The 23,748-nt window shown below is 46.8% G+C and overlaps 1 long non-coding RNA gene across 2 annotated transcripts in view; it reads right to left on the reverse strand.

The window, feature by feature from the left end:
* LOC137528293 (uncharacterized) overlaps nucleotides 1-6,273 on the reverse strand; it is a 74,183-nt gene extending 67,910 nt beyond the window's left edge. For both annotated transcript variants that reach the window (XR_011023346.1, XR_011023345.1), the window contains exon 1: nucleotides 5,981-6,273. This is a non-coding gene — a long non-coding RNA (uncharacterized lncRNA). The remainder of the gene's footprint in view (nucleotides 1-5,980) is intronic.
* Nucleotides 6,274-23,748: the final 17,475 nt, after the last annotated feature.

The raw sequence follows: 23,748 nt of genomic DNA on the forward strand, positions 1-23,748 counted from the left end.
ATAATGATTTGTATGTGTAGTATAGCTAAGAAATAGAACATTAGTGGCACATACATGAGTCTCATGTTGTTTCAAGTACAGTTAGAGTTAAGAAACTTCAGTTGTTATCTATGCAAAAGAGCTTCTCTGAGCTCTCTGACCAAGCTTGGTCAGCTACAGTGCTGTATCCTGAAGCACTCATTTTAAACTGTCTCTTGCTGTTTCTTGTTTATTTCTTGTTTTATTGCAGGGAAGTTCAAAGAGTCATTAGCTCTGCTCTGCTCATAGTTTAACCACTTAAGGACCGGGGCTGTTTTCACTGACCTGTGCTGTGTGGGCTCTCCAGCCCACAGCACAGATCACCTTGCAGGCAGGGCAATCAGACTTCCCACCTTTTTTCCCTACTAGGGGGATGTCCTGTTGGGGGGATCTGATCGCCGCCGCTCTGTTGTGCCTTGCGGGGGGGGATCCTCAAAGCCCCCCTCCGCAGCGCTATTCCGCCCTCCCTCTCCTTCCCTTCCTCCCCTCCTTCCCATGGGCGGTACAGGACAGCGATCCGTCCTGTAACGCCTCTGATAGGCTTCAGCCTATCAAATGCCAGTGATCCCCGGCAAATCAGAGGCTGGGGATCGCCGATCTCCTTTACGGCGCTGCTGCGACAGCAATGCCGTACGCTGTAAACACCGGGGATTTCTTCCCCGCGTGTTTACATTTAGCCTGCGAGCTGCGATCGGAGGCTCGCAGGCTGTTCACGGAGACACCCTCCATGAACTGACATGGAACGTTTCCATGGAAATCCACTTACGACCAGCCGCCGCCTATCGGCGTTAGGCGGTCGTTAAGTGCTTAAAATACAGAGTGTGGTTTGTAAACTGCAAATATTAGAGACTGATGCAATGTTATAAAAAATACTAGTTTCACCAATTGTCAGTCTGTCTATGACTGATTTGTAAGACAATCCATAAATGGTATAATATCCCATTTTATTCCATATTCATCTAAAATGGACGTTGAACAATTTCTGCCTTGCGGATATGGTTTTCTTAGCTTTATGTCTTCTCTTACATCAACCAAGCAGTCTTACCTCCCTTCCTTCATATCCACACAGTCCTGTTGTTAGGAGGATATAGCTTCCTTCTACCTCCGAAACCTGCCATTTACATTTTAGTTCAAGTGTTAAGTTCAAGGAAAAATAAAAGTAATAATAGTTTATACTTACCTCAATGTCCCAGAGGCTCTTCTGACCCCTCAAGGCTGCTTCTTTTGTCTGGCCTTCTGTCCAACTTGCTACTGTATGCTCTTTCCTGGCCAAGACTGGGGCCATTTGGAGCCTGGTGCATGCACAGTACAGTCCATGAACCCCTGTGTATCATGCTCTTGCACGGCTGTGTCCTGGGCATGCATAGTCCGCAAAGAAAAGGAACTGATTTGCTATAGGTAGCACTAAAAGTTCACTGCCTCACCCATTAATTTAACTCCTTTGTCTCTTTCCCTATTGTTTCCTCCCCACTACCCTCTAGATTGTAAGCTCGCAAGGGCAGGGACCTTCTCCTAGTATTTCTCATACTTCTGTAATTTACCATATGAACCAACTTTATCTCAATCTACATATTAACTATATATGTAATTTGTATTTCTACTATTGAATGTTATGACTGTACAGTATCTTGAATTTCTTATGTATATTTGTTCCCCAATATTTGTTTTGTACTATGTACAGCGCTATGGAAGATGTTGGCACTATATAAATAAACAATAATAATAAATATGCATGCCTCAAACCTCCTGTGATGGCTACTATACAGCCATGTGAAAGCAAGTACAGAGAGGGAGTGGGTATGGATGGTGTATGCATCCTGACCGGAACTCAAAAATGGGACATACAGTATTAAGTGTAAGGGACTTACCTCCGGGATCCAGCAACGTGGCCATCTCTGTCAAGAGCGGGTCGCATCCTGGCACTTCTGCATGTCGGCAGCCGTCTACCGCTGGTGATGGCTCTGCGCATACTGGTGGGCAGATGTCTCACTCCTCTAGGCCGCAGTATGGTCTGAGGCGGCGACAGAGGTAGTGTCGGCTGACAGGATAGTCAGCTGACACTTAGCAGGGGTTTTATTTAATAAATATAAAATAATGGATGCTGACCCTGGCTGGGATTGAACCCTGGTCTCTCATGTTGGAGGCAATGCCCTTAAAGGGAACCTTAACTGTGGGGGAAAAGAAAAATTCGCTTACCTGGGGCTTTCCCAAGCCTCCTGCAGCCGTCCTGTGCCCGCGCCGGTCCTTCGGTGCCCTCCGGTCTCCCTCCGGTCTCCCTCCGCGGCTAAGTTTCGTTTTTGGCTGACTACCAGTCGTCCTCCAGCAAAGCATCTTCTTCTTCCACATTCCCCGCCGTAAAGCACCGTAAAGTGCGTCCGCTTGACGCAAGACGCGTCATGCGGACGTGCTTTGCGGCTCTTTACGGCGGGGAATGCGGAAGAAGAGGACGCTTTGCCGGAGAACGACTGGCAGTCGACCGAAAACTAAACTTAGCCGCGGAGGGAGACAGGAGGGCACCGAAGGACCGGCGCAGGCAGAGGACGGCTACAGGAGGCTTGGGAAAGCCCCAGGTAAGTGATTTTTTCACTCCCCCACAGTTAAGGTACCCTTTAACCAGTATGCTAAAGCTGAAAAACAGTCAGGATGTTTTGCTGGTCAGTACTGATTAGTCAGCTGACATGCATTGCCACCTGTGTCAGCTGATCTCTCTGTCAGCTGACACATAAACAGGATTAATGCCTGCATGTGATTGGCTGTTGTGTGCATGTGACGGGCCACTGATTGGATGCTGTCAGTATTTAAACCTTGCTGTGACAGTTGCATGTTGCTCGTGACAGCTCTAGCTTGCTGGTTGCTATGTATACCTGCTCTTGTTATATTGGATTATATTGGATTATCTGGATTTCGACCTCTGCTTGTTTACTGGACCTCCCTTGTCTGCTGCCTGAACTGACCTATTGCCGGGATTATCGTAACGACTGTTTGCTGCCTGGTTTGACCTCGGATACGTTCTTTGACATCTCTCCTGTACTGCGATATCTCTGTTTACCCGTGTATGACCCTGGACTGTTGCTGGACTTTGCTACTCTGTGTTCTTGTTTAGACCTAGTAGTTTATTTGCTCACCCTGCATTTAGCTCCAATACCTTGCACACTAAAGGCCTGGGTGTAACCAAAGTTGGGTATGTGTTGTTTTCTCACCTCTCGTTCAAGCGGGGACGCGCCACACAGGGTGAAGCGTGTGGAGGTAGATTGGGGCATTGGAACTGATTCGTGAGTAGATATTCCTACAGGCCTAACATTAAGACAGAGTGATAGCTGCATGAAAGAAGTAGCCTGGAGGGGTCTAAAGAGGCCATAGAACATCAAGGTTGGTATGTATTATTACTTTTATTTCACCTCAAGTTTATTTTAAAGATGTTGCCAAAATTAGAGTTCCAACTAACACAAAATTATGTTTGGGTGGAGGTTTATGAGGGTGTGAAAGTCATAATCACCCAGAAGAGAGTCTTAACAATATTCATTCTTGAAGTTCTTAAGTTGTGGCCTGGTGATGTACATGGTCTTCTGCTCCTTTGACTTTTTCCCTTCCTAAACACTGTGAGTCTCTGGACATGCCTTATCAGCTATACCGAGGGAGACATTCAGGCAATTAGGAAAAAACTAAAATCTGGGTCACCTCCAGCAGGCCTGCAAAAAACACTGTATATCTAACTATCAATAGAAAACAGGATTAGTTCTGTACATTTGCAAATGCATATTCAGCCATGGAGTGCAAAAATGTTTCCTGGTTCAACCATGGTCCCTACCCAAGCATTCGACAGTAGGACATACATTGCAGTATATGTAGCATAGAGACAGTTTTTGCCGGGATCTGTACAGACACATTGCTGGTCTGCTACAGGACAGGAGATGGCTCTTAGGGGAGGAGGAGTTGACACCATGATTTACCGCATTGGGTGGCAACAGCCCTAGCAAAGCCTCTTATTCAAACCATCCAGTAGTGTTGGGAATCAATCTCCTTTGTAAGCTGGTAAAGGGATATTTTGATCCCATTACTTATTTACTGTGAGCAGTAAATTGGACCTGGAAGCAGAACCCAATATTCCTCTGTTGCATTGGTTTCCCTTCCACTGCAAACTACAGCATGCTGATTCTTCAACCCAGGAAATTCAGATTTGTTGCTAACACTTTGGTTTACATTATCTAGTACACACAAAAGGGTTCCATTCCAGTGTAAGCCCCTCCATAGCATAGCTGTCTCTCACACTAAAATCATGTTCTCCACATAATCACATGATCTTGCTTGGAGTTCCTCCTAAACAATGCAAGTCTTGACAGGTAGGGGAATTTTCAGCTTCATACAATGCGTGATGTTTGTTACATGTGATGCAAACATGACCTCAGAATTTCCTGGGAATCTGAAGCTTGCACTAATGTGCAGATCTCGTATTTTATTGGTGTGACCTTTTCATGATGACTAGTTATTGCACTTAGAATATCTTTATCAGACAACAACAGTACAAAAACAGGCAAAAAGGAAATCGTACTATCCTACCTCCTGGAAATGTCAGAAGTGTGTTTTATAGGGTAGGTGTGCAGTCTTCTGGGAAAGCAGCAGCTTCCACTTCCTGCTAGATGCCTCACCATACAGAGAGTAGGCAAAGTATCAGGGGACAGACACACCTTTATGAAAGGTTTGGAGGTTGCTACTCCAAAAATATGTGGTTCAAGAAGTGGCTGGTGGTGAAGGAGTTGTTGACCAAGTCTTTGGAAATATTTTATTTAATATGAGCTAATAAAGGAGCCAGGTCAGGGGTGTAACTAGACTGGATGGGATCCCTATACAAAATGATAGCATGGGGCCCCCTTCGTCATGTGATTGGGAGACAAAGAATGGCAGCAGAGAGTGTTCTGCTGTGAAGCAACGTCTGAAAGTAGGAAAAGATTACATACGCTCCTGCTACTCAGCAAGGCAGGAGGAGGTGGCAAGGATGTTTTTTGTAAACAAATGGGGAGGTTTTTTGCTAGGTGGCTGCACTTGTGGTTGGTGAGAGGGAGGAGGAGGGTCCCCAAAAGCCTCTGGGCCTCCCTGAGATGGCAGGGGTCACAGGGGTGATCTTTAGGCCCGTGAAAGGAACTTCTATGCAGATAAACACATGCTTTGTCAATCTTTTCCTGTGGCTCATACTTACAGAGCTGCAGGCAGCAATCTTCCCAGAAAGTTCACTTTGTGCCCTCCCCCTTACAGATTCTTGATGATGCTGAGCCGAGTAGAAGCCCCACCCACAGAAACTGATGATAAATTATAGAGCTAACCTTCCCTGGCTCACAAAACCCTTTCCTTTCAGGGTACAAGTGCAGTCATAACTGTACTATGCCGTAGTCAGATGAGGCTGGAGTCTTTGTACATTTGTGACATTTAAAGAGTCTTAAGCCAATTAAAATACTTCTTTTTACCTGCTATTTATGTTAAGCAATATGAGCAAAGGTGAAACGCCGCATTCCCACGGCAGAATGAGGTCTTTCAAATCCACTGGGCAAAAATTGGGGAGCGCCTCCTGGTAGAGGCAGAGCTTTGCGCTGTAGCTCTGACTCTACTGGAGTCAATCTCTACCGATCACTGCCTCTCCCTGCCCCTCTCATTCTTCTATCACTGAGAGGGGAGAGTCGGAGATCTGCAGAGATTGTCTCCAGTAGAGGCAGAGCTACAGCGCAAAGCTCTGCCTCCCGGGCAGCAAAATCCACGACCTGTAAAGTCGTGCCCCAGGATTTGGGGGTTATAAAGGCCTCATTCTACCTCTGTAATGCAGCGTTTCAGCACTGCTCATATTGCTTAACATAAATAGCAGGTAAAAATAAGTATTTTAATTAGCTTCAGACTCTCTTTAAACTTTTTTTGTTTAATATTTAGAGGTGACTGCATTTTTACATGAAAGAAAACTTTTTCAAATGCAACTTACCTGGTTATTATGCTGAATGTGATCCTTTGTCTTTATAGGGTTATTTCACTTATTTTTATTCTGTTGTTCACAGGTTTTACCTTTTAAGTACTCTGAGACATTTCTCCTGAAGAAGTAAAATCATTTTACATGAAACGTGTTGAGTCTACATATGTCGGGCCTCTATAAAATTCACATCCCTTGTATTCAGAGACTTTTCAATACAGTGGCGTGACTAAGGAGATTGAGGCCCCCGCTGTAAGTTTTACATGAGGCCCCAAGCACTCTTGTTTATATGAAGCCCCAAAATCCTACTGAGGACAGCTGCGTGCCAGAGAGGTGTAATCAGAGTAAGGCCCGGTTCACATTAGCAGTGAGCAGAATGGGAGTGGAACGTATACTGTACAAACGGACCGGTTTGTGAACGGATCCAATGTTAAAACATTGGATGTTGTCCATTCCACTCAATGGACGAAAAAATGTAGCAGGACCTAATTTCCCAGCCTGTTTTGCCCAGTGGAACGAAAACTGAAAGTTTTGCAGCTACATAGGAACAAATAGAAAACTGACAGTTTACAGCACACTGGCTGTAAAAACTGACAGTTTTACCTGATCCTGATGGCCAGATTTGGCCGGTTCGCAAATGTGAACCGGGCCTAAGAAAATAGCTTGTTAAGGATTTCCACTATTCAATGCACATCTAGAGGTGTTCATTACCAGCATAACACCAATAAAATGCTAATAAGATGGATGAAGGAGGGCCTCTAGTGGGCCCCTCTGGCCCAAGGGTCCCAATGCGGTCGCAACCTCTGCACCCCCATTGCTACGCAACTGTTTCAATATGTTTGTCTCCTGAAATGGATATTCAAAATTGTATACCAGATATTATACATTTGTCATTAATATACACACCCGACATGTACATTGATTATTAATATGTCATGAGATTAATAAAAAATATGTATTTATGTCATGGTAGCAGTATTTTAGGTCAAATGCTGTTGTGTGCTGTTTTAACTGTGTATGTCAATAAAGTTGTTCTTTTGTATGTTTCATGTAACCCCTATTGTCCTATTCATGTCTTATGGTAGACTTTCATTTACTAGTCCCCTTAAAAGTCTTTTTCCCCCCTCTAAATACATTCATAAAGGGATTTGGGGAAATTTGTCAGGGGCTCCCAGGGATATGTTGCCTGGGGGACCAATTGTTACTAAAACCAGCCCTGATCACGAGAGAAAGGGCAACATTTTGACTGGCTGCTTAGCCTTACCGAATATCATGTTTTCATTTTGCGGGACTCACTTCTACACTGACTGCAGTAGAAAGCAGTTCTATAAAAGGAACCCAACAGGTTAACCTGAAAACGTGTTTAATAAAAGCCATCATAACTATGTTCCTTCTACCAGTTTTATGATAATGTTACATGGCTTTCATTCCACATGTTTTCCTTGGTGCCTGTGGATTGTGGGAAACAGACATTTAATACCAAAGTATCCCCGGACAAAGGAGAGACTGACAGATCAGAATTACGGCATACACACCTTGGTCACATTTCACCTGGATTCCGCTAAATAGCTGCCAATTTCACCAAACATTTAAGGGCAGAGAATTGCACATATTGAATAGCCGTTTTTATATTGCCGCTTCGAGTTTCATCTGTAATTGTCATTTAGGGTAAAAGTGATTTTTTAGCCATTGTGAAGAATTCAGCCTGAAGATTTTAGTTTTGCTAATGGGCCAGTTTAGCTGTTTCTTGAATTGATCCTTAAAGAGACTCTGTAACAAATTGTTTATCTTTATTTCTTCTATGCTATAAGTTCCTATGCCTTTTCTAATGTGGTCTGGCTTACTGCAGCTTTTCCTAATTGCACAGTAGCTGTGTTATCTCTGTTATATGATCTAATCTTCTCTCTATAGTCGGCACAGTCAGGCTGAGGCAGTCAGACTGGAATGTGCAGGGCTGCTTGTGATTAGCTAGAAGCTGTACACACCCCCTGCAGGCTCTGTGTGACTAACACACTCTGCTTAGCTGAGCCTATTAGAAGCTGGTTAGTTTGTTTGTAAACACTGCCTAAAACTGGCAATTACAAGCCAGGTTTGCAGCAGAGAATGGCAGAAACAGCACAGAGGGGACCAGGAGCACATAATGAATAGAATGGTATGCTTTTTATTGTAAGAATTTCAGAGTACAGATTCTCTTTAAGCAGAAAAATCAAGTCCTTTACTTTTCGGGGATTAGCTTCGTGTTGTCTTTTCAGTTACATTTATACATTGTCATAAAAGAACGAAGTCCACAGTACTCAGTCATATCTTTTAATCTACTGAAGGCTTTCTTGGCTTGTGTACTGGTTACTCTGACTACAATTTGGCTAAATTATTATAATTATAATTATTTTAGATTTATATAGCGCTAGGATCTTCTGTGGTGCTTTACAATAGAGAATACAGAGTATAGACAGTGGCAATTGGGTTACAGTTAAATGAATGAACAGATTAGAGATGCACCATATTTAAATGGGCACTATGGCGAAAAATTGCAAACTTTTAAATATGTGGCAACATAGACAAATAAGAAGTATGTTTTTTTCCAGAGTAAAATGAGCCATAAATTATTTTTCTACTATGTTGCTGTCACTTACAGTAGGTAGTAGAAATCTGACAGAAGTGACAGGTTTTGGACTAGTCCATCTCTTCATAGGGGATTCTCAGCTAGGCTTTTATTTTTTAGAAAGATATTCCTTAACCACTTGCCGACCGCACGCTTATACCGTGCGTCGGCAAAGTGGCAGCTGCAGGACCAGCGACGCAGTTCTGCGTCGCCAGCTGCAGGCTGATTAATCAGGAAGCAGCCGCTCGCGCGAGCGGCTGCTTCCTGTCAATTCACGGCGGGGGGCTCCGTGAATAGCCTGCGGGCCGCCGATGGCGGCTCGCAGGCTAAATGTAAACACAAGCGGAAATAATCTGCTTTGTTTACATTGTACGGCGCTGCTGCGCGGCAGCGCCGTAAGGCAGATCGGCGATCCCCGGCCAATCAGCGGCCGGGGATCGCCGCCATGTGACAGGGGACGTCCTGTCACTGGCTGCACAGGACGGATAGCGTCCTGTGCAGCCCGGATCACCAGGGGGGAAAGGTAGGAGAGGGAGGGGGGGGAATTTCGCCGCGGAGGGGGGCTTTGAGGTGCTCCCCCCGCAACATGCCTGCAGGCAGGAGCGATCAGACCCCCCCTGCACATCATCCCCATAGGGGGGAAAAAAGGGGGGCGATCTGATCGCTCTGCGTGCACCCTGATCTGTGCTGGGGGCTGCAGAGCCCACCCAGCACAGATCCCAACAAACAGCGCTGGTCCTTAAGGGGGGGTAAAGGGTGGGTCCTCAAGTGGTTAAAATGGATTTAAACAATGATGCTGGCCAGCTTCCCTGCTCGCTACACAGTTTTTTTGGCAGTTGGACAGAGCAACTGCCATTCACTAAGTGCTTTTGAAAATAAATAAATTCCTGAGAATCCCCATGAAGAGATGGACTAGTCCAGTGATCTGCAAACTTAGCTCTCCAGCTGTAAAGGAACTACAAGTCCCACTCCCACAATGCATTGCAAGAGTCTGACAGCCACAGTAATGATTCATAAAGGCAAACGCATTGTGGTAGTAGTAGTAGTAGTAGTAGTTCCTTAACAGCTGGAGAGCCAAGTTTGCAGATCATTGGACTAGTCCAAAACCTGTCGCTTCTGTCAGATTTCTACTACCTACTGTAAGTGACAGCAACATAGGAAGAAAGTAATTTATGGCTCATTTTACTCTGGAAGAAACATACTTCTTATTTATATACTGTATGTCTGCACATATTTTGATTGTTACAATTATTCCCATAGTGCCCCTTTAAAGGTGGAAATATAACAGGTTACTCAGCAGTAATAACACATAAAAAGAATCCTGCCCAAGTGGGCTTACAATCTAAGTGTACAAGTAGATGGTTGGTGACTACTACTAGGTAATATGAAATGCGTGCCTGAAAGGGTCAGTTTTCAGGTTCCATCTAAAGATAGCCAGTGGGGGTGAGTGGCGAACACATTTTGGAAGGGAGTTCCAGAGGAATGATTAGAAATCTTTTATACACCAATGAGAAAAGGGACTAGAGAGAAGGAGAGAATAATGTTGTTAGTAGAGTGAACATTGTGTCCAGGGCAGTATCTGGAAACATCTGTAGTTAAGTATGGAGGGGTGAGACTGTAGGGTGCTTTGTCAGTGAGGCTTAGGATCTCCAAATGTATCCTTTGTGTGATAGGAAGCCAATGGAGGGACTGAGCGGGTTGAATGGGGTGATGCTGCTGTCTTACCATTTCTATTACTTCTGTATGTATTTCTATAGCACTGACATCTTCAGCAAATTAACAGAGTAAATTGTCATGTCAGTCTCTTAGAGGAGCTCTCCATGTAATGTCTATGATAGCCATAGTCTAATGTCCCTTACTTAGTCTAAGCCCAGTAAGTTTTTGGGAGTAATGTGAAATGCCCAGCGAAAACCTACACAAACACGCCAGAGAAAATACAAACTCCATGCAGATAGTGTCCTCCTAGCCAAGATTTGAGCCGGGCACTCCAACACTGCGAGGCAAATAATTATCCACTGCAACCACTCTGCCACTACTATTACCACTGCCAATACTACTAACTACTTCTTTTGACTACCTGTACTTAAATTTCATCCATTTTCATGTAGCTTACTTTCATATTTTTTTTAATGTATGGACAGGAACAAAAGGGCATATTAACAAAAGTCTTGTAAAGTCCCAAGGTGCAAGAAGTGCATGGCAATTTTACTGTTAATTGTGCTGACAAGGTTAGTGAGCATTGCACATTTAGTACAACTCAAGTTACCAAAGTAATGCAAGTGTTGGAACGGGATTAAAGAAAACCCGTAATGAGAAAAAGTTCCCCTGGGGGGTACTCAACTCGGGTGGGGGAAGCTTCCGGATCCTATCGAGGCTTTCCCCGTCCTCCTGTGTCCCACGGCGGCAGCGAAAAAATTCCCGGAACGGTGGGGATGTAAATATTTACCTTCCCGGCTCCAGCGCAGGCGCAGTATCGGCTCTCTGCTCGGAGATAGGCGGAAATAGCTGATCGCTGTCGGGCTGCTCTACTGTGCAGACACAAGTCTCCTGTGCCTGCGTAGTAGAGCGGACCTGACAGAGATCGGCTATTTCCACCTATCTCCGTGCTGAGTTCCTCAATATAATAGCCTTATCAGGCTTGTTGAGCCTGGATTGCGGGACACTTCGGGGGTGCCAGCGCTGGATTGCCTGCAGCTACAGCGGAGGGGGAAGTCTCATTGGGACCCTGAGGCTTCCCTCTACCAAAGTGAGTACCCCCCAGGAGCCTAGCTGGTGTCACCCAGTCACCCACCTACACATCCGCATTCAGCCCGAATACCTATTAGTCGAACACTGCTATTCCAGTGCAGGAGACTTGGGCTCAGCCGGTGCCAACATAGGCAGTAACAGGAATTAGGGCTATAGCAGCGCACAGGGAGTAACTTCGGCGCCATCAGAAGACGGAGCTGCAGTTACTTTTAAAACACTATAATTAGGCCTCCAGCAATTGCTGGAAGCTGAATTATTTCATTCCCCACCATCCATGGCGGCCTGGAGGGGGAATAGTATTTAATGTGGCCGGGAACGTGTGCAGCAGCAGGATCAGCCATATACCGGCTGTATCCTGCACCCAAGTCTCCCGCACCGATTCCTCTCGTATGCCTATTAGTACCCATTCACTCGCCCATCAGCATTCAGGCCGAAACAGGTAAAAAGGGCTCCGCCATAGAGATCAATGTAAATTGCAAGGATTTTTCATGTGTTCTCCATTTTGTTGCTGCATGCCGGCCAATTTTTTCCCCTACATGCAAATCGGATGGCAGGTTATAGATTTCAATAGGCTGCGTTTTTCCATCCAAATTTGCATGTGGAGATTGGGAAACGCAGCAATGTGCAGATAGTGGAAATGGGCCCTAACTGTTAGTAAAGTTGCTGTGTTCAGAGAGTGCATGGCAGTTTTACTGTTACTTATGCTGGGTAAGTAGCAGGCATTGTGGAATAAGCATGGCTATAGCCTGTGCATGGCAACTTTACTACCAGTTAGTGAGTACCGGTATAGGCCAGAAACAAGCAATGAAACATATCACTATATGATGAACAGTGACTGGATGCTATTAACTATAGTACCTTAAACCTTGTTCTTTGTCTTACTGAAAAAACCTAATTGTTAGGTAATCAACTTGCTTCAGCTTCCTGTGCTTTAATTGCATAATGCGTTTTGCATATAGAACATAAATTATTTTCTCACACAGACACACACACACACACAGACACACACACACACACACACACACACACACACACACACACACACACACACACACACACACACACACACACACACACACACACACACACACTGCTGCCTAGTACAGACACCACATATACTCGAATACAAGTCGACCTCATGTAAGTCGACTCCAATAATCATGCCTCTTAAGCTGGAAATTTTTTATTAACTCAAGTATAAGTCTACCCGGCAAAGTTAATGTTTTGCACTTGGGGCTCAGGAAGGGTTAATGACTGCAGTGCATACAGTATTGTGGCAATGAACCCCTCCTTTCCCCTAAGTGCAGCCAATACTCCAGGCCCCCAAGTGCTGCAACTATTCACCCCCTTCCTGAAGCCCAGTATCTCCCCCCTACCCCTTTCCTTGTTAATTGTTTTGGCCAGGACTTTCAGATCTGTGTTTTCTTGGCATTTCTTTTCCTCGAAGTAACACTTACCACTGAGTAAATTGTAGCAAATGGATATGTCACTATAAGTACACACATAACTTAGTATGCTTAGAAACTTTCTGGCGCACCACTGAAAAGCACGGTAAAAGTAATTTACCGTTTTGAAGTGCAACATTCTGGCACAGTGATAAATAATTACCGGCAGTGCGCCCTGCGCCATAATTTCCCCCTGCACTTGAATAGCGGCTGTGCGCCAGAATGTTGCACTTCAAAACAGTAAATTACATTTACCGTGCTTTTCAATGGTGCGCTAGAAAGTTTCTATTGCGGAATGCGCCATTTTTTCCTGCTCCGCAACCTATATGCTGCTATGTCCCCCTCCTTCCTATCAGGTTGCTCAATGATAACCTTTTATCCATTACATACAATGGGCTTGATTTACAAAGTGGTGCTAACCTAGTTAGCACGCCTAAAGACCTTTGGGCATGATAAACATTACACTTAGTAGGTTAGCACCGCTTTGAGGAAACATTTTGTGCGCGCAAAGTCCGGTGTGCACGAAACGTCGCATAGGGCTTAATGGCGTTGCGCGCTTAAACTTTGCGCGCAAAACTTTACACACAAAAACTTTGCGCAAGAGTTTATTTTATCACACCTAAACTGAGTTTAGGCGTGATAATGGGCTTTTCAACAGCGTGCTAACAGTTAGCACGGCTTTGTAAATCAAGCCCATTGTGTTATCTGTTCTTGTATTGATAAGGCTGGATGGGTGACAGTGAAACAGACAATATGGACGCTAGTGGCGAAGAGGAAACTTGGGCGCACCATGGACACTTATGAAAATACTTCTTCCTGAAGAAGACTAGGAGTAAAAATAGTGGCAACAGCCAGAAATTAATGAATGGCTGGAAAATTGGGCATGGGGGGTGGAGGGGGGCACACACAAAAAATAAAAATAACAATGGCAGAATTCCGCTGCAGTGGTAAGTGTTAGGAGTAGGTCAGTGTGGTTAGTGTTAGGCATAGATAAATGGAGGGTTCTTGTTAGGCATAAATGGAGGAGGGTTGTTTTTAGGCATCTACAAGGGAGAGTTTTTGTTAGGCATAGATAGAGGAGGGTATTAGTTAGGTATGGACTGAGAAGAGTTCTTGTTAGGAGGGTTCTTGTTAGGCAATAGGCATAGAGAAAGGAAGGTTCTTGTTGGGCATACATAGAGGAGGGTTCTTGTTAGACATAGACAGAGGAGGGTTCTTGTTAGGCATAGACAGAGGAGGGTTCTTGTTAGGCATAGACAGAGGAGGGTTCTTGTTAGGCATAGATAGAGGAGTGTCCATGTTAGGCATAGATAAGGAAGGGTTCTTTTTAGGCATATATAGTGGAGGGTTCTTGTTAGGCATTGATAGGGGACAGCTCTTGTTGGGCATAGATAGAGTAGGGTTCTTTCTAGGCATTGATAGAGGAAGGTTCATGTGAAACTTAGGGTACAGAGGGACATAGTAGGACATAGTAGAATTGTAGTAAAATTACTGATACTCTACTATAGTGGAAAATAGAATATCAGTACAGATGCGGGCGTCAGACGGCAGACTCTCATCTGCATTATGGATCCTGGATATGTTATTTTATTTAGAAACTCTCTTCTCATTTGTGAAATCAGACTGCACTTTGAAATGTAATCCTTTTGCTTTTCCTAATGATGTCCAATATAGCACCAGCCTGTTGTAAATCTGTTTATGCCACAGTCTGTCACAGCCATATTCACTACATAACCCACAGAATATTTGTACTGTGCTCTCTGACCACAGTGACCGCAGTTCTATGGTTCAAGCTCCCTCCCGCTCCTCATATAAAATGAATACATGTCATCTCTACGCCCTACAAATAAAAGCACACTAAACGGCAAGCCCCTGTGTTACAAAGCAAACATGGAGATTTACATGAAGTTATACAAGAATTACACATGAGTAAGAATCTCCCCCCAAAAAATGCCAGAGAGCAATATTTTGATTAATTTTGTTTCTTTTAATATCAAATTGTCAAGTAATCTCGTTTAGTTAAAAATACTACAATTTAAAATTCTGCCCATTGCTATCAGACCCAACTGGCTTTTAGAGCTATCCTTGGTACCTAAGCTTGCACTGCTTGTCAAAATTTAATGAGAGTACCCGTTCTAAAATAATTGAATTTTCATATCAGAGAGCAGCAGGATTTTGCAGACAATAAAAATGCTGAGTCTTGTACTGTTACTGGCAAATACCTTTTGCTCTGCTCACGAAATCAGTATGTAAATGTACAGGGTTTGCATTTAAGGCATCTTGCATTTTGAGTTGTAGAACTAGAAATAATTTCAAATGGTACCATTGATAAGTAACTGATTAGAATGCTTGGAATGTAATTTGTTTGGTGAATCGGGATAAGCATTTGGTTTATGTATTATATAAATGTTAATGCGGAGGGGAGTTTAATTATGTTTCTTAACTTTCTAACCGACGCTCTAAAAGAGTTTTCAAGGGCATGGCGCCATCAGATGATTTCTTTCGAGAAAATCATTCACGGTGAACGTTTAATGACCTACAAATTTGAAGGGAGAGAAACGCAGTCCAGGTAGAGACTAGAGAGCGGGGTTACGCAATTATTCACAATGATCTGTTACCGGAAAGTGAGATAAGGGATATAGGGCTGGAATAAGCACTGGGCATATGCAAGAACTCCAAGTTAGCTTATCTATACAATACATATATCCATTGAGCAACTAATGTCTCCTTGTAAACTGTGCTATACGCACATTTAAATATTATAAATAAATACATAAATTATTGTTATAAGTGTTTAATAAGCAGTTATTTATTGAACGATTGCATGAGCGTGTATATATACACAGTATATATATATATATATATATATATATATATATAATTTTAAAGAGACACTCTCTTTATTTAAAAAAAGAAAAAAAGCTTAAATTAATTTACCATAATTGTACCTCCAACTTTTGTGTGACCACCTTAATTACTTTACATTCCAGGACAAAGATTATACGTCCTAATTAGTGCTGCTTTACAATTATTTCAGACTGTAGAATCTACGTCCAGCATAAAACCCTGCCGCCTGCCGTGCCAGCTCGTGCACATGATTGTGCTTGTGCGTGGGCATAAGAGTTGGGCCGAACCTCCGATTTTAGGTTCGCGAACCGGGTTCGCGAACTTTCGCGGAACGTTCGGTTCGCGTTAAAGTTCGCAAACCGCAATAGACTTCAATGGGGATGCGAACTTTGAAAAAAAAAATAATTATGCTGGCCACAAAAGTGATGGAAAAGATGTTTCAAGGGGTCTAACACCTGGAGGGGGGCATGGCGGAGTGGGATACACGCCAAAAGTCCCCGGGAAAAATCTGGATTTGACGCAAAGCAGCGTTTTAAGGGCAGAAATCACATTGAATGCTAAATGACAGGCCTAAAGTGCTTTAAAACATCTTGCATGTGTATACATCAATCAGGTAGTGTAATTAAGGTACTGCTTCACACTGACACACCAAACTCACCGTGTAACGCACCGCAAACAGCTGTTTGTACTAGTGACGGCCGTGCTGGACTGGTGCGCACCATGGCGAGAGTGCAGGTTTTGGTGGCTTTACAGCCCATATGGTCGGCCTGGCTGATGTAGCTGAATGACAGAACAGTGACTGTCCAGCTGATCAAATTTGGTCTGACCACAATGAAGCAACGACCTTATTATCTTTTGTGTGCCCCCCGAGACACTCATCTAGGCGCCGGTCATTGCTTCATTGTGATACGCAAGCCCCTTCACCACGGCAAGGTAATGATCACGAAGGGGAATGGGCGCATGTACATGCCTTTTCTTTTGTTGTTGCAGCTGCCCTCAGTGCAGCCAGAAAAATTAGGCAGTCATGTACACGCACCATAAAAATTATTACAGCGGCCGCTGCTAGCAGCGGCCTAAAAAATTCAGCAATCCGCCTGGAGTCCCGGACCCTGTTGGTGGTGGCGGAGAAGGTAGTGAAGCGGCCTGCAGGCAGACATGCTGTGTGGAGGGACTGGGAGCGACTTAGTCTTTTTGGGGCAGGCCAGGCAGCCAGTCACACGGCGTGCAGGCAGAGATGCTGTGTGTGCGGGGACTGACTTAGTCTTGGGGCGGGCAGCAGCCCTCCGGGATCCATGCCTCATTCATTTTGATAAAGGTGAGGTACTTAACACTTTTGTGACTTAGGCGACTTCTCTTCTCTGTGACAATGCCTCCAGCTGCGCTGAAGGTCCTTTCTGAGAGGACGCTTGCGGCAGGGCAGGAGAGAAGTTGGATGGCAAATTGGGACAGCTCTGGCCACAGGTCAAGCCTGCGCACCCAGTAGTTCAAGGGTTCCTCATCGCTGTTCACAGCAGTGTCTACATCCACACTTAAGGCCAGGTAGTCGGCTACCTGCCGGTCGAGGCGTTGGTGGAGGGTGGATCCGGAAGGGCTACGGCGAGGCGTTGGACTAAAGAACGTCCGCATGTCCGACATCACCATGAGATCGCTGGAGCGTCCTGTCTTTGACTGCGTGGACACGGGAGGAGGATTAGTGGCAGTGGTACCTTGCTGGCGTTGTGCTGTCACATCACCCTTAAAGGCATTGTAAAGCATAGTTGACAGCTGGTTCTGCATGTGCTGCATCCTTTCCACCTTCAGGTGAGTTGGTAACAGGTCCGCCACTTTGTGCCTGTACCGAGGGTCTAGTAGTGTGGCCACCCAGTACAGCTCATTCCCCTTGAGGTTTTTTATACGGGGGTCCCTCAACAGGCAGGACAGCATAAAAGATGACATCTGCACAAAGTCGGATCCAGTACCCTCCATCTCCTCTTGCTCTTCCTCAGTGACGTCACGTAAGTCAAACTCCTCCCCCCAGCCGCGAACAATACCACGGGAAGGTTGAGCAGCACAAGCCCCCTGCGACGCCTGCTGCGGTTGTTCTCCTGCCGCTGTCCCCTCCTCCTCCTCCTCCCCCAAAGAAACACCTTGCTCATCATCCTCTGAGTCTGACTCGTCTTCTGCACACGACCTCTCTTCTTCCTCCTCCTCCCCCCTCTGTGCTGCCGCAGGTGTTGAGGAAACAGCTGGGTCTGATGAAAATTGGTCCCATGCCTGTTCCTGCCGTAACGGTTCCTGGTCACGCTCATTCGCAGCTTCATCCGCCACTCTACGCACAGCACGCTCCAAGAAGTACACGTAGGGAATTAAGTCGCTGATGGTGCCCTCACTGCGGCTCACCAGGTTGGTCACCTCCTCAAACGGCCGCATGAGCCTGCATGCATTTTTCATCAGTGTCCAGTTGTCGGGCCAGAACATCCCCATCTTCCCAGACTGTTTCGTTCTACTCCAGTTGTAGAGGTACTGGGTGACGGCTTTCTTCTGTTCTAGCAGGCGGGAGAACATGAGCAGGGTCGAGTTCCAGCGAGTGGGGCTATCGCAAATGAGGCGTCTCACCGGCATGTTGTTTTTACGCTGAATTTCTGCAAATCGTGCCATGGCTGTGTAAGAGCGCCTCAAATGCCCACAGAACTTCCTGGCCTGCTTCAGGACATCCGCTAAGCCAGGGTACTTTGCCACAAATCTTTGAACCACTAGATTCATGACATGTGCCATGCAGGGTATGTGTGTCAGCTTCCCCATATGCAAAGCGGCAAGCAGATTGCTGCCGTTGTCGCACACCACGTTGCCTATCTTCAGGTGGTGCGGGGTCAGCCACTCATCCACCTGTTTCTTAAGAGCAGCCAGGAGAGCTGCTCCAGTGTGACTCTCCGCTTTGAGACAAGCCATGTCTAAGATGGCGTGACACCGTCGTACCTGGCATGCAGCATAGGCCCTGCGGAGCTGGGGCTGTGTAGCTGGAGAGGAGAACTGCCACTCAGCCAAGGAGGAGGAGGAGGACAGCGAAGAGCATGTAGCAGGAGGAGAGGAGGTGGCAGGAGGCCTGCCTGCAAGCCGTGGAGGTGTCACAATTTGGTCCGCCGCTTTCTGCTTGCCATCGTTCACCACCAGGTTCACCCAATGGGCTGTGTAGGTAATGTAGCGGCCCTGCCCGTGCTTGGCAGACCAGCCATCCGTGGTCAGGTGTACCCTTGACCCAACGCTCTTCGCAAGAGATGACACCACTTGCCTCTCAACTTCACGGTGCAGTTGGGGTATGGCCTTTCTCGAAAAATAAGTGCGGCCTGGCATCTTCCACTGCGGTGTTCCGATGGCCACAAATTTACGGAAGGCCTCAGAGTCCACCAGCCGGTATGGTAACAGCTGGCGAGCTAACAGTTCCGCCACGCCAGCTGTCAGACGCCGGGCAAGGGGGTGACTGGCCAAAAGTGGCTTCTTCCGCTCAAACATTTCCTTCACGGACACCTGACTGCTGCTGTGGGCAGAGGAGCAGGAACCGCTCAAGGGCAGAGGCGGAGTGGAGGAGGGTGCCTGTGAAGGTGCAAGGGAGAAAGCGGCAGAAGCAGATGATGCACCTGAAGGAGGAAGAGGAGAAGGAGGGTGACTTTTCTTTTGTGTACTGCTGCTGCTTTTGCTCAGGTGGCCATCCCATTGCTGTTTGTGCCTTTTCTCCAGGTGCCTTCGTAAGGCACTTGTCCCTACGTGAGTGTTGGCCTTTCCACGGCTCAATTTTTGTTGGCAGAGCGAACAGATGGCTTTGGTCCGATCTGAGGCACACACATTAAAAAATTTCCACACCGCTGAGCCACCCTGGGATGTGGGCACTATGGGGACCTCAGCAGCTGATGCTGAAGGGCAAGTTGGCTGGCTGTACATAGGTGGCGATACATGGTGCCGGACTCTGCCACCAGCTGTTTCTGACGAAGAGCTGCCCCAGCTTCTTTCAGCAACTTCTCTCCTCCTACTACTCTCTGACTCCCCCTCTGAACTGTCCCCCTCTTCATCTCCTCTATTGGGAACATACAGAGGATCCCTATTACCGTCATCATCGTAGTCATCCTGCCCAGCTTCGCTTGCCTCAGACAAATCCAAACTTGCACCATCAGTAGGTCCTTCATCCTCCTGACACGTTACATCCATAGTGTTGCCGCGTAACTCAGACATATTAGCTGGTGAAAATTCATCTGGCTGTAACAACAATGGCTGTGCATCAGTGATTTCAACACTAAATAATTCTTGCGAAGTGTCAAATGCAGCGGAAGTGGTGCTAGTAGTAGCGCTGGTGGCTGAGCAAGATGAGGTGTTCTGTGTCGCTAAATACTCAACCACGTCCTGACAATCTTGGGAGGTGATGGGACGTGCCTTCTTCCGAGCACTGTACTGTGGGCCAGGTCCACACGAAATTACATTTACACGACCTCGCGCAGACCTGCCGGGTGGCCTTCCTCTGCCTCTGCCACTACCTCTTCCTCTTCCTCTACCTGTTTTGTCCATATCGGGTATGCACGGAGTGGTATATCACACTGCGTGCACTCACGTAGGTAGGTGGGTTCACTTAACTGCACAGGTATGCGCACTGATGCGGTGGGTTCACTGAACAGTACAGGTATACAGTGGCAGGTTCACTGAACACAACAGGTATGCAGTGGCGGGTTCACTGAACAGGTATACAGTGGCGGGTCCACTGAACAGAACAGGTATACAGTGGCGGGTTCACTGAACAGGTATACAGTGGCGGGTCCACTGAACAGAACAGGTATACAGTGGCGGGTTCACAGAACAGGTATGCAGTGGCAGGTTCACTGAACACAACAGGTATGCAGTGGCAGGTTCACTGAACAGGTATACAGTGGCGGGTCCACTGAACAGAACAGGTATACAGTGGCGGGTCCACTGAACAGAACAGGTATACAGTGGCGGGTCCACTGAACAGAACAGGTATACAGTGGCGGGTTCACAGAACAGGTATACAGTGGCGGGTCCACTGAACAGAACAGGTATACAGTGGCGGGTTCACAGAACAGGTATGCAGTGGCAGGTTCACTGAACACAACAGGTATGCAGTGGCGGGTTCACTGAACAGGTATACAGTGGCGGGTCCACTGAACAAAACAGGTATACAGTGGCGGGTCCACTGAACAGAACAGGTATACAGTGGCGGGTTCACAGAACAGGTATACAGTGGCGGGTCCACTGAACAGAACAGGTATACAGTGGCGGGTTCACTGAACAGGTATACAGTGGCGGGTTCACAGAACAGGTATACAGTGGTGGGTCCACTGAACAGAACAGGTATACAGTGGCGGGTTCACTGAACAGGTATACAGTGGCGGGTCCACTGAACAGAACAGGTATACAGTGGCGGGTTCACAGAACAGGTATGCAGTGGCAGGTTCACTGAACACAACAGGTATGCAGTGGCGGGTTCACTGAACAGGTATACAGTGGCGGGTCCACTGAACAGAACAGGTATACAGTGGCGGGTCCACTGAACAGAACAGGTATACAGTGGCGGGTCCACTGAACAGAACAGGTATACAGTGGCGGGTTCACAGAACAGGTATACAGTGGCGGGTCCACTGAACAGAACAGGTATACAGTGGCGGGTTCACAGAACAGGTATGCAGTGGCAGGTTTACTGAACACAACAGGTATGCAGTGGCGGGTTCACTGAACAGGTATACAGTGGCGGGTCCACTGAACAGAACAGGTATACAGTGGCGGGTCCACTGAACAGAACAGGTATACAGTGGCGGGTCCACTGAACAGAACAGGTATACAGTGGCGGGTTCACAGAACAGGTATACAGTGGCGGGTCCACTGAACAGAACAGGTATACAGTGGCGGGTTCACAGAACAGGTATACAGTGGCGGGTCCACTGAACAGAACAGGTATACAGTGGCGGGTTCACAGAACAGGTATGCAGTGGCAGGATCACTGAACACAATAGGTATGCAGTGACGTGTTCACTAAACAGGTATACAGTGGCGGGTCCACTGAACAGAACAGGTATACAGTGGCAGGTTCACTGAACAGGTATACAGTGGCGGGTCCACTGAACAGAACAGGTATACAGTGGCGGGTTCACAGAACAGGTATGCAGTGGCAGGTTCACTGAACACAACAGGTATGCAGTGGCGGGTTCACTGAACAGGTATACAGTGGCGGGTCCACTGAACAGAACAGGTATACAGTGGCGGGTCCACTGAACAGAACAGGTATACAGTGGCGGGTCCACTGAACAGAACAGGTATACAGTGGCGGGTTCACAGAACAGGTATACAGTGGCGGGTCCACTGAACAGAACAGGTATACAGTGGCGGGTTCACAGAACAGGTATACAGTGGCGGGTCCACTGAACAGAACAGGTATACAGTGGCGGGTTCACAGAACAGGTATGCAGTGGCAGGATCACTGAACACAACAGGTATACAGTGGCGGGTTCACTGAACAGGTATACAGTGGCGGGTCCACTGAACAGAACAGGTATACAGTGGCGGGTTCACTGAACAGGTATACAGTGGCGGGTCCACTGAACAGAACAGGTATACAGTGGCGGGTTCACAGAACAGGTATGCAGTGGCAGGTTCACTGAACACAACAGGTATGCAGTGGCGGGTTCACTGAACAGGTATACAGTGGAGGGTCCACTGAACAGAACAGGTATACAGTGGCGGGTCCACTGAACAGAACAGGTATACAGTGGCGGGTCCACTGAACAGAACAGGTATACAGTGGCGGGTTCACAGAACAGGTATACAGTGGCGGGTCCACTGAACAGAACAGGTATACAGTGGCGGGTTCACAGAACAGGTATGCAGTGGCAGGATCACTGAACAGGTATGCAGTGGCAGGATCACTGAACAGGTATGGAGTGGCAGGATCACAGTACAGGTATGCAGTGGGCTGAGGGCTCACTGAACATAACAGGTATGCAGTGGCAGGATCACTGAACAGGTATGGAGTGGCAGGATCACAGTACAGGTATGCAGTGGCAGGATCACAGTACAGGTATGCAGTGGGCTGAGGGCTCACTGAACAGAACAGGTATGCAGCCAGGAAGAAGTTAAGCCTAACTAATCTTTCCCTATATGAGAGACTGCAGCAGCTCGCCCTACTCTCACTAATGCAGGCACACGAGTGGCCGTAATGGCCGCCGCTGCCTGCCTTATATAAGGGGGGTGGGGCTCCAGGGGCTAGTGTAGCCTAATTGGCTACACTGGGCCTGCTGACTGTGATGTAGAGGGTCAAAGTTGACCCTCAGTGCATTATGGGGCGAACCGAACTTCTTCCGCAAAAGGTTCGCGTGCGGTACCCGCACGCGAACGACCTACGTTCGCGCGAACCACGTTCGCCGGCGAACCGTTCGGCCCAACTCTAGTGGGCATGCTCGAGCCTTTGTTAAAAGCGATTGATTGCTGGTAGTGTTGGGCGAACACCTAGATGTTCGGGTTCGCGAACGTTCGCCGAACATCGCCGCGATGTTCGGGTGTTCGCGCCGAACTCCGAAAATAATGGAAGTCAATGGGGACCCGAACTTTTGTGCTTTGTAAAGCTTCCTTACATGCTACATACCCCAAATTTGCAGGGTATGTGCACCTTGGGAGTGGGTACAAGAGGAAAAAAAACTTTTGAAAAAGAGCTTATAGTTTTTGAGAAAATTGATTGTAAAGTTTCAAAGGAAAAACTGTCTTTTAAATGCGGAAAATGTCATGTTTCTTTGCACAGGTAACATGCTTTTTGTCGCCATGCAGTCATAAATGTAATACAGAGAAGAGGTTCCAGGAAAAGGGACCAGTAACCGTAACGCTAACCCAGCAGCAGCACACGTGATGGAACAGGAGGAGGGCGGCGCAGGAGGAGAAGGCCACGCTTTGAGACACAACCCAGGCCTTGCATGAGGACAAGAAGCGTGCGGATAGCAATGCTTTTTGCCGCCATGCAGTCATAAATGTAATAAAGATGAGAGGTTCAATAAACAGGGACTGGAAACACTAACCCAGCAGCAGCAGCAGCAGCACACGTGATGGAACAGGAGGAGGCGCAGGAGGAGAAGGCCACGCTTTTTGAGACACAACATTCCAGGCCTTGCATGAGGACA

The sequence above is a fragment of the Hyperolius riggenbachi genome, chromosome 8 (genome assembly GCF_040937935.1).
Source record: "Hyperolius riggenbachi isolate aHypRig1 chromosome 8, aHypRig1.pri, whole genome shotgun sequence".
In the NCBI taxonomy this organism is placed as follows: domain Eukaryota; kingdom Metazoa; phylum Chordata; class Amphibia; order Anura; family Hyperoliidae; genus Hyperolius; species Hyperolius riggenbachi.